Below are 16,769 nucleotides of genomic sequence, written 5' to 3' on the forward strand. Positions count from 1 at the left end.
ATATATATGTATATTATATATATGTGTATATTTATATATATATGGATGTTTATATATATGTGCATATTTAAATATATATATATATATGTATTTTTATATGTATATGTATATACATGCATATGTATATTTATATAGATATGTATATACATATGTATGTATATATATATATATATGTATGCATATATGTATATATATATGTATATATATATGTATGTATATATGTATATATATATGTATATATATATGTGTATATATATGTATATATATGCATATATATATGTATATATATGCATATATATATGTGTATATATGCATATATATATGTATATATACATATATATATGTATATATATATGTATATATATATATATATATATGCTTGCATACAAATTTAATATTAAAATGCTCATATTTTTGGTTCTATGTTAAGAAACTTCATTAAATTTTGCAGGATTTGAATATCATAATGCAATTTGATGATTAAAATTTTGACAATTAGTAAAAAAGAACCTTTACTTTACAATAAAAAAAAATGGCCAAATTTGCTTACATTTTTATATATAGTGTCCTGGCAAGCCAGCTTTAATTTTGGTGCATTGAGATAAAGTTTGCTTACATTTTATTTTGCTTGAGTGTCTCCCTTATGTCCTTACAAGACTATTAATAAAGATATACTACATTTTAACATTTTTATGAGTTTTACATCCTAGCAACTATGAATCAAAATTGAACAAGTGAAGGCTCGTTGTGTTGTGAAAGTAATGACCAGGATTGTGTAGTGGACTATGTGACATTTGCCCTAAGGTTCGCACATTATTGTTTCAAAAAGTGGATCACTTTTCTATATTAATTTAACATAAAATGAGCACCTACATAATGACAAGTATCTTGGGGTATTTTATCTTTTTTAGGGGTTGTCTTTATTGTATACTGGTAGACCAAAACCAAATCTATATTAAAATATGTTTTCATTAGGTTTTCGGGCGTCATTAAAAGTAACATCGCATTTAAATTTTCCGCAAATATGTATTTTTCCAGGTATTTAGAAAAAATATGCATGTGCTTGCACGGACAACAATGGCCACCACTTAAAACATTACAAATTACATTGCTTAATATTCTGAAATATACTTATTTGCAGAAAATTTAAATGTGATGTATTCCTTTACAACACACCCGAAAACCTTTTTTTTTAAGGTAGGTTTTATGTTGGTCTAATTACCAAATAAACATCACTCCTTAAAAAAAAAAGACCCAAAAAAGGGAAGCTATTAAATTGGTGTTCATTTTACATTTAATTAATATAGAAAAATAATCCCCTATTTTTTTAAAACTATAATTTATTCATATCATTAAAACTACTCATTCCCTGGGATTCTAATTGTTATTTTTGTTTTCAGCGCCCTTTAATAATTATAGAAAATTATCACCCTACTTTTTAAGTCTATACTCTCCGAAAACTATAGTAGTAGTAATTTTAAAGGATTTTTTTTGTGGGCGGAAAGATACTGCACCTTTACCAATCGTTTATTCACAGTCATCTGTTTTTATAGTTTTGCATATTAATTACAAAATATCTGATATTTCCTCAAATCCTCTGACATTGATGGAGGGGAGACTCAAACTTCCTACTATGGTTTCAAATGATTTGAAATAGCAGGAAGGTGAAACTTGATTCCAAATATTTCTCATGTTATATCTGCCATCTTTTGGAAATAGGAATATTTCCAGTATCAAATATTTCTTATACATTGTGAAATTTAGTTCATATATAAAAACCAAAGAGGAAAGGTATAACATATGAGAAATATTTAGAATCACATCTCCTCTTGTTGTTATTTCAGATCATTTGAAACCATAGCAGCAAGTTTTAGTCTCACCTCCACCAAGGCCAGAGGTTTGGAGGAAATATCAGATATTTTTAATTAATATGCTAAACTCGGAAAAAAATAGATATGACAGAAACATTCTATGGCTGTAAAAAGTACCAAAAAAAAAGCCTCTGGATGATGGATGATCCCCTATAAGTGTGATATTAAGGACAAATGACAAATAGCCTATTACACAATTAAAGTCATTAGCTTCCAACGAGCCCTTATTTGTTGAGTTCTAATCAGTAGTTGCTGAAATTTTAAAATAATAAAATAATTTAAAATGGTGGTAGATCTATATATTAGCTGCCTGGCAATGGCACAGGGGAAACAACTATGCAAAAAAAAACTCCAAAAAACTGTTAGCATAATTCATCCCAAAGCAAAGCAAAAGTTGGCTTGCCATTACACTACATATATGAATGTAGGCAAATTTGGCCATATTTTATTAGCTTGAAATTATAGGTTCTTTTTTACCAATTGCCATAATATTTTTATCCAAAGAATATTATTATAATCTTCATAAAACTCCAAATTTTAATGTAGTTTCGTCTCATAGAACCAAAAATATGAGCATTTCAATATGAAACTGGGTACGAGTATGGATCTATCCATCTATCTATCTATTTATCTATCTATCTGTGTATCTGTTTATCTATCTATATATATATATGCATATATTTGTGTGTGTGTGTGTGTGCGTGCACATGTGTGTGTGTGTATATATATATATATATATATATATATATATATATATATATATATGTATATACCATCTATCTATCTGTGTGTGTGTATACCACCATATTTTGCAATTTATTATATTCTAAAATCACAACTACCATTGATCAGAATTTAACAAATGAAAGCTCCTTGTAAAGCTACTAACCTGAAATGTATACTGGGCTATGTGATATTTGCCTTTAGGGTTTCACATTATTTTTTTTAAAGTGGAGAATCACTTTTCTATATTAATTAAAGCGTAAAATCAGCACCTACTTTATGCCCACATTTTTTGGTTGCGTCTGTTTATTTTTCTAAGGGGTTGTGTTTATTGTGGCCTAGTAGACTAACACATAACCTAGCTTAAAAACCTTTTTACTATGGATTTTCTGAGTGTGCTTAAGACAAATACTGCATTTAAATTTCCCGCAAATAAATATTTTCCAGGTAATAAGCAACAATATGGACAGGCTTGAATGTACAATAATGGCTATCACTTAATACATACATAATTGCATTAAAAGTACAGGATAACAAATTTTTCATGAAGGCATAATCTACATGGGTCGTTTAAAGAACCCCAACGTCTATTAAACTGTAGAAGAGAAATAGCAAATAACTGTGTTCACAAAATAAAATTTACTCTAGGATAGCGATACAAGTGTAAAAACTAACAAAAACAATAGACAATAAACAAATAAATAAATTAAATATACATGAATATACATAAACGATCACACATATATGTATGTATATATATGTGCATATATGTACGTACACATATGTATATTTATATATAAACTAACAATACAAAAAAAAAACCCACTAACCGAGTTTTAAAACAGATCCTTTGTCCGATAAAATGCATGCCCATTGGCTGATAGGTAGGGGTGCGGTGGATACTAGAAAGCTGATTGGCTAACAAAATCCTCAATAGAAAAGGACCATATAAAAACGATAAACAACCACAGAATTCGCGCATAAGCCTGAGGAATCCTAGAGTGGATGAAACGCCGAATATTCAGTGTAGCTGAATCACCATATATATTATATATATATATATATATATATATATATATATATATATATATTAGCATTTAAGTCCGGCCTTGGCCGGGTGTTTGGAGGTGTGTGTTGAGCAAAAGAAAAAAAAAAATAAATAAATAAACATGGCCAAATTTGCTTACATTTTTATATATAGTGTCCTGGTAAGCCAGCTTTAGTTTTGGTGCATTGAGATAAAGTTTGCTTATGTTTTTTTTTTTTGCTTGAGTGTCTCCCTTATTTCCTTATCAGGCTACTAATATAGATATGCTATCTTTTTAACATTTTTATGAGTTCGACATCCGAGTGACTATGAAACAAATGAAGACTCGATGTGTTGTGAAACTAATGACCTGGATTGTGTAGTGGACTATGTGACATTTGCCCTAAGGTTCGCACATTATGGTTTCAAAAAGAGGATCACTTTTCTATATTTATTTAACGAAAAATGAGCACCTACATAATGGCAACTATTTTGAGGTATTTTATCTTTTTTAAGGGTGGTATTTATTGTGTACTGATAGACCAACACAAAATCTATATTAAAACCTTGTTTTCATTAGGTTTTCAGGTGTGCTTAAAATAAACATCGATTTTAAATTATCCGCAAATATGTATTTTTCCAGGTATTTAGCAAAAATATGTGTGCGCTAGCATGTACAACAATGGCTACCACTTCAAACATTATTAATTACATTGCTTAATATTCTGAAATATACTTATTTGCAGAAAATTTAAATGTGATATTCGTTTACAGCACACCTGAAAACCTATAGAAAACAATTTTTTTAAGGTAGGTTTTATGTTCGTTTACCAGGTTATAATTACCAAATAAACACTACCACTTAAAAAAAATGATGCCCCCCCCCGCCAAATAGGGAAGCTATTAAATTGGTGTTCATTTTACATTTAATTAATATAGAAAAATAATCCCCTACTTTTTAAAACTATAATTTATTCATATCATTAAAACTACTCGTTTCCTGGGATTTTACTGTTATTTTTGTTTTCAACGCCCCTTTAAAACTATAATAGTAGTAATTTTAAAGGATTTTTTGTGGGTGGAAAGATACTGCATCTTTACCAATATTTCAATTATAGTCATTTGTTTTCCTGGTTTTGCATATGAATGACAAAATATCTGATATTTCCTCAAATCCTCTGGCATTGATGGAGGGGAGACTAAAACTTCCTACTATGGTTTCAAATGATTTTAAATAACAGCAAGGTGAAACTTGATTCCAAATATTTCTCATATGTTATATCTCCCATCTTTTGGAAATAGGAATATTTCCAGTATTATATGAGAAATATTTAGATTCAAGTCTACTCTTGTTGTTATTTAAGATCATTTGAGGCCATAGCAGCAAGTTATAGTCTTTCTTCCATCAAGGCCAGTTGTTTTGAGGAAATATCATATATTTTTAATTAATATGCAAAACTAGGAAAAAATAGCTATGATTGAGACATTCTATGACTGTAAAAAGTACCAAAAAAAAAAAAAAAAGGCTCTGGATGATGGATGAACCCCCATAAGTGCGACATTAAGGGCAAATGACACATAGCCTATAACACTATTAAAGTTATTAGCTTTCCAAAGAGCCATTATTTGTTAAATTCTTATTAGTAGTTGCTGAAATGTTAAAATAATAAAATTTCTAACAATGATGGTATATCTATATATTAGATGCCTGGCAAGGTCACAGGGGAGACAACTATGCAAAAAAACAAAAACAAAAACAAGAATAATTCACCCCAAAGGATAGGGATCACAGTTAAAAAAATTGACCGCTTGTTTTTTTTTTTGCTCAATATACACTTCTAAACACCCGGACAATGCTGGGCTGAAATGCTACACTATATATCTATACAAGTGGACGTGTCTGTCTGCGTGTCTGTCTATCTGTGTGCATTTCCCTACGCAATAACTCTGTCAATTTTTAGTGTACAGATTCGAAATTTGATATACAGGGAACTGAGATTTGGGAAAAATTTGTGATCGGGTTTCGGCAAGAAATTTTACTGTAAAGGGGTCAAAGTTCAATGATTTGACCATTGAAAACTCTACCAAACTCCTCCGAGAATTTTGGGTCTAAACACTTGAAATTTTAGATATAGGTTCCTTGGATATGGATCTAACATAATAACTTGATTTGAGCCTAAAACAATAAATTTTAAGGGGTCATAATAGCGGTCAAATTAAAAAAAAATTAACTGTTTTTTTTTTATTGCTCAGCATACACCTCCAAACTCCCGGGAAACGCTGGGCACCCACACTAGTATACCTATAGTAGTGAAAGCGTCTGTCTGTCTGTCTTTCCGTCTGTCTGTCTGTGTATCTGTCAGTGTACAATTCCTTACGCAATAACTCTGTCAATTCTGAATCTACAGACTCGAAATTTGATATACAGCATACTGAGATTTGGGAAAATCTTTGATATCTGTTTTCGGCCGGAAATTTGTTTGTTAAGGGGTCAAAGTTCAACGAATTGATCTTTGAGAACTCTACCAAACTCCTCTGCCAATTTTGGGTATAAACAATTGAAATTTTAGATATAGGTTCCTTGGACATGGATCTAACTTAATAACTTTATTTGCACCCAAAACAATAAATTTTAAGGAGTCATAATAGAGGTCAAAGTTTTAAAAAATTTGACCTCTGCGGTCTCAACCAAATTAACTCAAGCAATTTCTGGTCCAAATATTTGAAATTTTACATGAACGTTATTCAGATATAGAGCAAGCTTTTAATTGGTTTGGGTCGAAAATTTGAGCTACCGATATATAAATGTACGTATGTATGTTTGCATGTCTGCCTAAAACTTTTGACAGAGGTGATGAATTTTCACAAGATCAGTATCGTTTTGAAGCTTAGCACTTCAGACGACAAATACCAAAAAACTGGGTAAAAACATTAATTTCTTCACCCTCAACTGAGCATTTTTCTACAGGGAGGAGTTGCTTTATTCACCGATATTTTCGAAAGTCATCCCCTCTTTTCAATTGTCTAACCTTAATTTAAACCTACGTCACTTCCGGTTTGGCGGTAGTAGTAACAGCAAAGAAGTTTTTTTTCACGTTCTCCTCCTTTGCAGTACGGGTTTGAGCCTGCCTTCCTACTACCACTTTTTTTTTTTTTTGCTCAACACACACCTCCAAACATCTGGGCACCCATGCTAATTTCTATATATTAGTTGCCTGGCTAGGTCACAGGTAAGACAACTATGCAAAAAAAAAAAAAACTAAAAAGAAATACCTTGAGCATAATTCATCCCAAAGCAAAGCCAAAGTTGGCTGACCATGACACTATATATATGAATGCAGGCAAATTAGGCCATATTTTGTTAGTTTGAAAATATAGATTCTTTTTAACCAATTGTCATAATATTTTATCCAAAGAATATTATTATAATCTCCAAAAGCTTCCAAATTTCCATGTATATTCGTCTCATAGAACCAAAAATATGAGCATTTCAATATGCAATTGGGTACGAGTATGGATAATGGATATATCTATATATATATATCGCTACCTTTGGCAATTTATTAAGTTCAAAATCACCACTACTATTGATCAAAATAAAGGCTCCTTTTAAAGTTAATGACCTGAAATGTATACTGGGCTATGTGATATTTGCCTTTAGGGTTGCACATTATGTTTTCAAAAAGTAGAGAATCACTTTTCTATATTAATTGAACATAAAACCAGCACTCACCTGATGCCCACATTTTTTGGGTGAGTCTCTTTAATTTTCTAAGGACTAGTCTTTATTGTGGCCTGGTAGACTAACACATAACCTAGCTTAAAAAAACTTTTTACTATAGGTTTTCTGGGTGTGTTTAAAGCAAATATCACATTTAAATTTTCCGCAAATAAGTTTTTTCCGATATACACACGCTTGAGTGTACAACAATGGCCACCACTTAATGCATACATAATTACATTGAAAATGACTTATTTTCAGAAAATTTAAATTGAATATTTGTTTTCAGCACACCTAAAACATATATAAAACTAGTATTTTAAAGTAGGTTTTGTGTTGGTCTACCAGGTCACAATTACTAAAGATACACTAAGGGGAGACTAAAAGTTGCTGCTATAGTTTACAATGATCCCAAATAACAAGGGGAGACTTGAATCCAAATATTTCTCATATGCTATATCTACCATCTTTGGAAATAGGTATGATTATAATTATCCCCAGTATCAAATAATAATCTTCATACACTGTGAAATTTACATTATGTATGAAAACCAAAAAGGGAGATATAACATATGAGAAATATTTGGAATCACATCTCCTTTTGCTGTTATTCCAGATTATTTGATACCATAGCAGCAAGTTGTAGTTTCTCCTCCATCCATGCAAAATTGTATGGGAATATATATATATATATATATATATATATATATATATATATATATATATATATATATATATGCTTGCAGGCAAATTTAATATTGAAATGCTCATATTTTTGGTGCTGTGTGGAGAAACTACATTAAATTTTACAGCTTTTGAAGATCATAATACAATTAGATGGTTAAAATTTTATAACAATTAGTAAAAAAGAACCTATACTTTAAAATAAAAAAAACATGGCCAAATTTGCTTACATTTTTGTAAATAGTGTCCTAGTAAGCCAGCTTTAGTTTTGGTGCGTTGAGATAAAGTTAGCTTACACGTTTTTTGCTTGAGTGTCTCCCTTATGTCCTTACCAGACTACTAATATAGATATACTACCTTCTTTAACATTTTCATGAGTTCGACATCCTGGCGACTATAAATCAGAATTTAACAAATGAAGTCTCGCTGTGTTGTGAAACTACTGAACTGGATTGTGTAGCGGGCTATATGACATTTGCCCTTAGGTTTGCACATTATTGTTTCAAAAAGTGGATCACTTTTCCATATTAATTTAACGTAAAATGAGCACCTACTTAATGGCCACCATTTTAGGGTATTTTATCTATTTTAGGGGTGGTGTTTATTGTGTACTTGTAGACCAACTCAAAATCTATATCAAAAAACTTGTTTTCTTTTGGTTGCTTAAAATGAATATTGCATTTAAATTTTCTGCAAATATGTATTTTTCCAGGTATGATAGCAAAAACATTCATGCGTTTGCACATACAACAATGGCCACCATTTAAAACATTATTAATTACACTTCTTAATATTCTGAAATATACTTATTTGCAGAAACTTTAAATATGTATTCGGTTACAGCACATCCGAAAACCTATAGAAAACAAGCCTTTAACGGTACGTTTTATGTTGGTCTACCAGTTCACAATTACCAAATAAACAACACCCCTTAAAATAAAAAAAACGCCCCCTATGCCAAAAAATGGAAGCTATTAAATTGGTGTTCATTTTACGTTTAATTAATATAGAAAATTATCACCCTACTTTTTAACTCTATACTCTCCGAAAACTATAATAGTAGTAATTTTAAAGGATTTTTTTGTGGGCGGAAAGATAGCAATAGTTTATTCACAGTCATATGTTTTTATAGTTTTGCATATGAATTACAAAATATCTGATATTTTCCCAAATCCTCTGGCATTGATGTAGGGGAGACTAAAACTTCCTACTATGGTTTCAAATGATTTGAAATAAGAGCAAGGTTAAACTTGATTCCAAATATTTCTCATATGTTATATCTCCAATCTTTTGGAAATAGGAATATTTCCAGTATCAAATATTTCTTATACACTGTGAAATTTACTTTATGTATGAACACCAAAGAGGGAAGGTATAACATATGAGAAATATTTAGAATCACATCTCCTCTTGTTGTTATTTCAGATCATTTGAAACCATAGCAGCAAGTTTTAGTCTCACTTCCACCAAGGCCAGAGGTTTTAAGGAAATATTAGATATTTTTAATTAGTATGCTAAACTAGGAAAAAAATAGCTATGATTGAAACATTCTATGGCTGTAAAAAGTACGAAAAAAAGCCTCTGGATGACGGATGATCCCCTATAAGTGCGATATTAAGGACAAATGACACAGTCTATTACACAATTAAAGTCATTAGCTTCCAACGAGCCCTTATTTGTTGTTCTAATAAGTAGTTGCTGAAATTTTAAAATAATAAAATAATTTAAAATGGTGGTAGATCTATATATTAGCTGCCTGGCAATGGCACAGGGGAGACAACTGTGCAAAAAAAGGCACAAAACACTCTTAGCCTAATTAATCCCAAAGCAAAGCAAAAGTTGGCTGGCCATGACACTATATATATGAATGTAGGCAAATTTGGCCATATTTTATTAGTTTGAAAATATCGGTTCCTTTTTACCAATTGTCATAAAATTTTATCTGTAGAATATTATTATAATCTTCAAAAACTTCCAAATTTTCATGTAGTTTCCTCTCATAGAACCAAAAATATGAGCATTTCAATATGAAAGGTGGTATGAGTATGTATGTATCTATCTATCTATTTATCTATCTATCTATCTATCTATCTATCTATCTCTGTGTGTGTGTGTGTGTGTGTGTGTGTATACCATCATGCAATTTATTATGATCTAAAATCACAGCTACTATTGATCAGAATTTAACAAATGAAAGCTCCTTGTAAAGCCACTGACCTGAAATGTATACTGAGCTTTTTGCCTTTAGGGTTTCACATTATTTTTTTTTAAAGTGGAGAATCACCTTTCTATATTAATTAAAGCGTAAAATCAGCACCTACTTTATGGTTTGAGCCTGCCTTTCTACTACCACTTTTTTTTTTTTTTTTTTTTGCTCAACACACACCTCCAAACAGCCGGGCACCCATGTAATGTTCTGAAATATACTTATTTGCAGAAACTTTAAATATATATTTGGTTATAGCACATCCGAAAACCTAGAGATAACAAGCCTTTTAAGGTAGGCTTTATGTTGGTCTACAAGGTCACAATTACCAAATAAACACCACCCCTTAAAATTAAAAAAAAAAATGCCCCCTTCGCCAAAAAAGGGAAGCTATTAAATTGGTGTTCATTTTACATTAAATTAATATAGAGAATTATAACCCTACTTTTTAACTCTATACTCTCCGAAAACTATAATAGTAGCAATTTTAAAGGATTTTTTTGTGGCCGTATGAATTACAAAATATCTGATATTTCTTCAAATCCTCTGGCATTGATGGAGGGGAGACTAAAACATCCTACTATGATTTGAAATAACAGCAAAGTGAAACTTGATTCCAAATATTTCTCATGTTATATCTGCTATCTTTTGGAAATAGAAATATTTCCAGTATCAAATATTTCTTATACACTGTGAAATTTACTTTATGTATGAACACCAAAGAGGGAAGGTATAACATACGAGAAAAATTTAGAATCATATTTCTTGTTGTTATTTCAGATCATTTGAGACCATAACAGCAAGTTTTAGTCTCACTTCCACCAAGCCCAGAGGTTTTGAGGAAATATCAGATATTTTTAATTAATATGCTAAACTAGGAAAGAAATAGCTATGATTGAAACATTCTATGGCTGTAAAAAGTACAAAAAAAAAGGCTCTGGATGACGGATGATCCCCTATAAGTGAGTTATTAAGGACAAATGACACATAGCCTATTACACAATTAAAGTCATTAGCTTCCAACGAGCCCTTATTTGTTGTTCTAATAAGTAGTTGCTGAAATTTTAAAATAATAAAATAATTTAAAATTTTTGTATATCTATATATTAGCTGCTTGGCAATGGCACAGGGGAGACAATTATGCAAAAAAAAACACAAAAAAAAACATTTAGCATAATTCATCCTAAAGCAAAGCAAAAGTTGGCTGGTCATGACACTATATATATGAATGTAGGAAGTTTGGAAATATTTTATTTATTTGAAAATATAGGTTCCTTTTTACCAATTGGCATAAAATTTTATCTGTAGAATATTATTATAATCTTCAAAACCTTCAAAATTTTCATGTAGTTTCCTCTCATAGAACCAAAAATATGAGCATTTCAATATGAAACTGGGTACGAGTATGGATCTATCTATCTATCTATCTATCTATCTCTCTGTGTGTATATACCACCATATCTGGCATTTTATTATATTCTAAAATCACAACTACTATTGATCAGAATTTAACAAATGAAAGCTCCTTGTAAAGCTACTGACCTGAAATATATACTGGGCTATGTGATATTTGACTTTAGGGTTTCACATCATTTTTTTTTAAAGTGGAGAATCACTTTTCTATATTAAATAAAGCGTAAAATCAGCATCTACTTTATGCCTACATTTTTTGGTTGAGTCTGTTTATTTTTCTAAGGGGTTGTGTTTATTGTGGCCTGGTAGATTAATACATAACCTAGCTTAAAAAACCTTTTTCTATGGATTTTCTGGGTGTGCTTAAGACAAATCCTGCATTTTAATTTCCCGCAAATAAGTATTTCCCAGGTTATAAGCTACAATATGGACAGGCTTGAATGTACAATAATGGCTATCACTTAATACATACATAATTACATTAAAAATGACTTATTTGCAGAAAATTTAAAAGTGATATTTGTTTTGAGCAAACCTGAAACATATAGAAAACAAGTATTTTAAAGTAGGTTTTGTGTTGATCTACCAGGTCACAATTACTAAAAATACACCATCCACCAAAAAAATAATGGTTGACCCTACCCCTAAAAAAGATGGCTATAAAGTGAGTTTTCAGTTTACATTAAATTAATTTAGAAAAATAGTCACCCTACCTTTTAGAATCTTTAGTTTCTTCATATCATTAAAATAATCTTTCTTCGGATTTTAACTGTTATTATTTGATAGAGGGGAGACTAAAACTTGCTGTTATAGTTTAAGATGATCTCAAATAACAAGAGGAGACCTGATTCTAAATATTTCTCATATGCTATATCTCCCATATTTTTGAAATAGGGTATGATTATGAATATCCCCAGCATCAAAACATCCTTACAGACTGTTAAATTGACTGTATGATTATTTGATACTCTCGGGACATTCATAATCATACCCTATTTCCAAAAGATCGGAGATATAACATATGAGAAATATTTGGAATCAAATCTCTTTTTGCTGTTATTTCAGATCATTTGACACCATATCAGTAAGTTATAGTCTCTCCTCCATCTATGCCAGAATTTATGGGATATATATATATATATATATATATATATATATATATATATATATATATATATATATATATATATATACAAGCATTTCAGTCCGTCCTTGACCAGGTGTTTGGAGGTGTGTGTTGAGCAAAAGAAAAAGAAAAAAAAAAGTGTTAGTCATAAAGACAGGCTTGAACCCGTGAGGAAAAGAATGGGAAAAACCGTAACCTCTTTTCTGTTATGATCATTGCCAAACTGGAAGTGACATAGGTTTTACTTAAGGCTAGAAAATTGAAAGGAGAGGATGATTTCGAAAATATTGGCGAAAAAAGTGACCCCCCCCCCGAAGAAAAGTGCCCAGTGTAAGGTGAAGGTATTAATGTTTTTTGGTATTTGTCATCTGAAAGGACGAACTTTAAAATGATACTGATCTAGTAAAAATCCGTCGCCTCTGTCGAAAGTTTTAGGCAGACATGCAAACATGTATACATACATGCATACATACATACATTTATATATTGGTCGCTCAAATTTTCGAACTACACCAATTAAAAAGCTTGCCCTACCTCTGAATACCCTTTATGGAAAACTTCAAATGTTTAGACCAGAAATTGTCTGAGTAATTTGGTAGAGACCGAAGTGGTAGTATTTTTTTTTTAATTTGACCTCTATTATGAACCCTTCAGTATTATTGTTTTGGGCTAAAATCAAGTTATAAAGTTTGATCCATGTCCAAGAAACCTACATCCAAAATTTCAAGTCTTTAGACCCAAAATTGGCGGATAAGTTTGGGAGAGTTATCAAAGGTCAAATCGTTGAACTTTGACCCGTTAACAGCCAAATTTCTGGCCGAAAACGGATTACAAAGATTTTCCCTAATCTCAGTACTTTGTATATTAAATTTCGAGTCTGTAGACTGAAAATTGCAGACTTATTGTGTAGGGAAATGTACACTGACACACAGACACAGAAAGACAGACAGACACACAGACACTGTAACTTTTCTAGATATACTAGTATTTCAGTCCGGCATCTCCCGGATGTTTGGATGTATATGTTGAGCAAAAAACAAAAAAAAAGAACTGGGAAAAAAACCTGACGTCTTTGCGGTTACGACCAGTGCCAAACCTTAAGTGACTTTTGTTTACATTAAGACTAGACAATCGAAAGGAGAGGATATCTTTAAAAAATATCAGCGAAAAAAGCGACCCCCTCCCCCCTGTAGAAATCAAGATACCAAACGCCCCCCCCCCACCTACCCTCCTTGTTCCCTTCCTCTCTTCCTCTTCAGCCCTCCTCGCCCCCCCCCCGACCTTATTCACTCTTCCACTCTTTCATCCCAAAATTGTTGTAAAAGTCTGAGGACGTTACAGACGGCCAAAAAAACGGCCCTGTTGCCAAAACAATAATGTAACTTAACAGAAAGATACTGTAATAAAAAATAAAACGCATATTTGCTCTACAAAAGTATTGAGCTCTTTCTTTAGTTTTTATTAATTAACATCTCCACTAAATATATATATATATATATATATATATATGTATATATTTATATATATATATATATATATATACTAGCATTTAACCATATATATATACTAGCATTTAATTAAGACTAGACAATCGAAAGGAGAGGATATCCTTCAAAAATATAGGTGAATAAAGCTAACTAAAAATTTTCGACACAAACCGATGAAAAAGCTTGCCGTATCTCTGAATTCACTTTATGTAAAATTTCAAATGTTTAGACCAGAAATTGTCTGAGTAATTTGGTAGAGACCGCAGAGGTCAAATGTTTTATACTTTGACCCCTATTATGACCCCTTTAAATTTATTGTTTTGAGCTCAAATCAAGTTATAAAGCTAGATCCATGTTCAAGGAACCTATATCTAAAATTTCAAGTGTTTAGACCCAAAATTGTTGGAGGGGTTTGGTAGAGTTCTCAAAGGTCAAATCGTTGAAATTTGACCCTTTAACAGCCAAATTTCTGGCCGAAAACTGATCACAAAGATTTCCCCAAATCACAGTACTCTATATATCAAATTTCGAGTCTGTAGACTTAAAACTGACAGAGTTATTGCGTAGGGTAATGTACACAGACAAACAGACAGACAGACACACAGACATGTTCACTTTTATCGATATATAGAGAGATAGATATATATGCTTGCAGGCAAATTTAATATTAATATGCTCATATTTTTGGTTTTATGTGAAGAAACTACATTAAATTTTACAGGTTTTGAATATCATAATACAATTTGATGGTTAAAATTTTATGACAATTAGTGAAAAAGAACCTATACTTTGAAATAAAAAAACATGGCCAAATTTGCTTACATTTTTATATATAGTGTCCTGGCAAGTCAGCTTTAGTTTTGGTGCATTGAGATAAAGTTTGCTTACGTTTTTTTTTGCTTGAGTGTCTCCCTTATGCCCTTACAAGGCTACCAATATATATACACTATCTTTTTAACATTATTATGAGTTCGATATCATAGCGACTATGAATCAAAATTAAACAAATGAAGAGTCGATGTGTTGTGAAACTAATGACCTGGATTGTGTAGTGGACTATGTACCATTTGCCCTTAGGGTTACACATTATTGTTTCAAAAAGTGGATCACTTTTATATATTTATTTAAGCTACAATGAGCACCTACATAACGGCAACTATTTTGGGGTATTTTATCTTTTTTCAGACACACATGGCACAGGGGAGACAACTATGCAAAAAAAACAAAAAAAAAAATTCTTAGCATAATTCATCCCAAAGCAAAGCAAAAGTTGGCTGGCCATTACACTACATATATGAATGTAGGCAAATTTGGCCATATTTTATTAGCTTGAAATTATAGGTTCTTTTTTACCAATTGCCATAATATTTTTATCCAAAGAATATTATTATAATCTTCATAAAACTCCAAATTTTCATGTAGTTTCGTCTCATAGAACCAAAAATATGAGCATTTCAATATGAAAGGTGGTATGAGTATGGATCTATCTATCTATCTATCTATCTATTTATCTATCTATCTATCTATCTATCTATCTGTGTATCTGTTTATCTATCTATATATATATGCATATATTTGTGTGTGTGTGAGTGTGTGTGCGCGCGCATGTGTGTGTGTGTGTGTATATATATATATGTATGTATATATATACAATCTATCTATCTGTGTGTGTGTATACCACCATATTTTGCAATTTATTATATTCTAAAATCACAACTACTATTGATCAGAATTTAACAAATGAAAGCTCCTTGCAAAGCTACCGACCTGAAATGTATACTGGGCTATGTGATATTTGACTTTAGGGTTTCACATCATTTTTTTTTAAAGTGGAGAATCACTTTTCTATATTAATTAAAGCATAAAATCAGCACCTACTTTATGCCCACATTTTTTGGTTGAGTCTGTTTATTTTTCTAAGGGGTTGTGTTTATTGTGGCCTAGTAGACTAACACATAACCTAGCTTAAAAACCTTTTTACTATGGATTTTCTGAGTGTGCTTAAGACAAATACTGCATTTAAATTTCCCGCAAATAAATATTTTCCAGGTAATAAGCAACAATATGGACAGGCTTGAATGTACAATAATGGCTATCACTTAATACACATAATCTACATGAGTCGTTTAAAGAACCCCAACATCTATTAAACTGTAGAAGAGAAATAGCAAATAACTGTGTTCACAAAATAAAATTTACTCTAGGATAGCGATACAAAATAGTGTTAAAACTAACAAAAACAATAGACAATAAACAAATAAATAAATTAAATAAACATGAATATACATAAACGATCACACATATATGTATGTATATATATGTGCATATATGTACGTACACATATGTATATTTATATATAAACTAACAATAAAAAAAAAACCCACTAACCTAGTTTTAAAACAGATCCTTTGTCCGATAAAAGGCATGCCCATTGGCTGATAGGAAGAGGCGCGGTGGATACTAGAAAGCTGATTGGCTAACTAAATCCTCAATAGAAAAGGACCATATAAA

The sequence above is a fragment of the Euprymna scolopes genome, chromosome 46 (genome assembly GCF_053919585.1).
Source record: "Euprymna scolopes isolate OS-2025 chromosome 46, ASM5391958v1, whole genome shotgun sequence".
Classification (NCBI taxonomy): Eukaryota; Metazoa; Mollusca; class Cephalopoda; order Sepiida; family Sepiolidae; genus Euprymna; species Euprymna scolopes.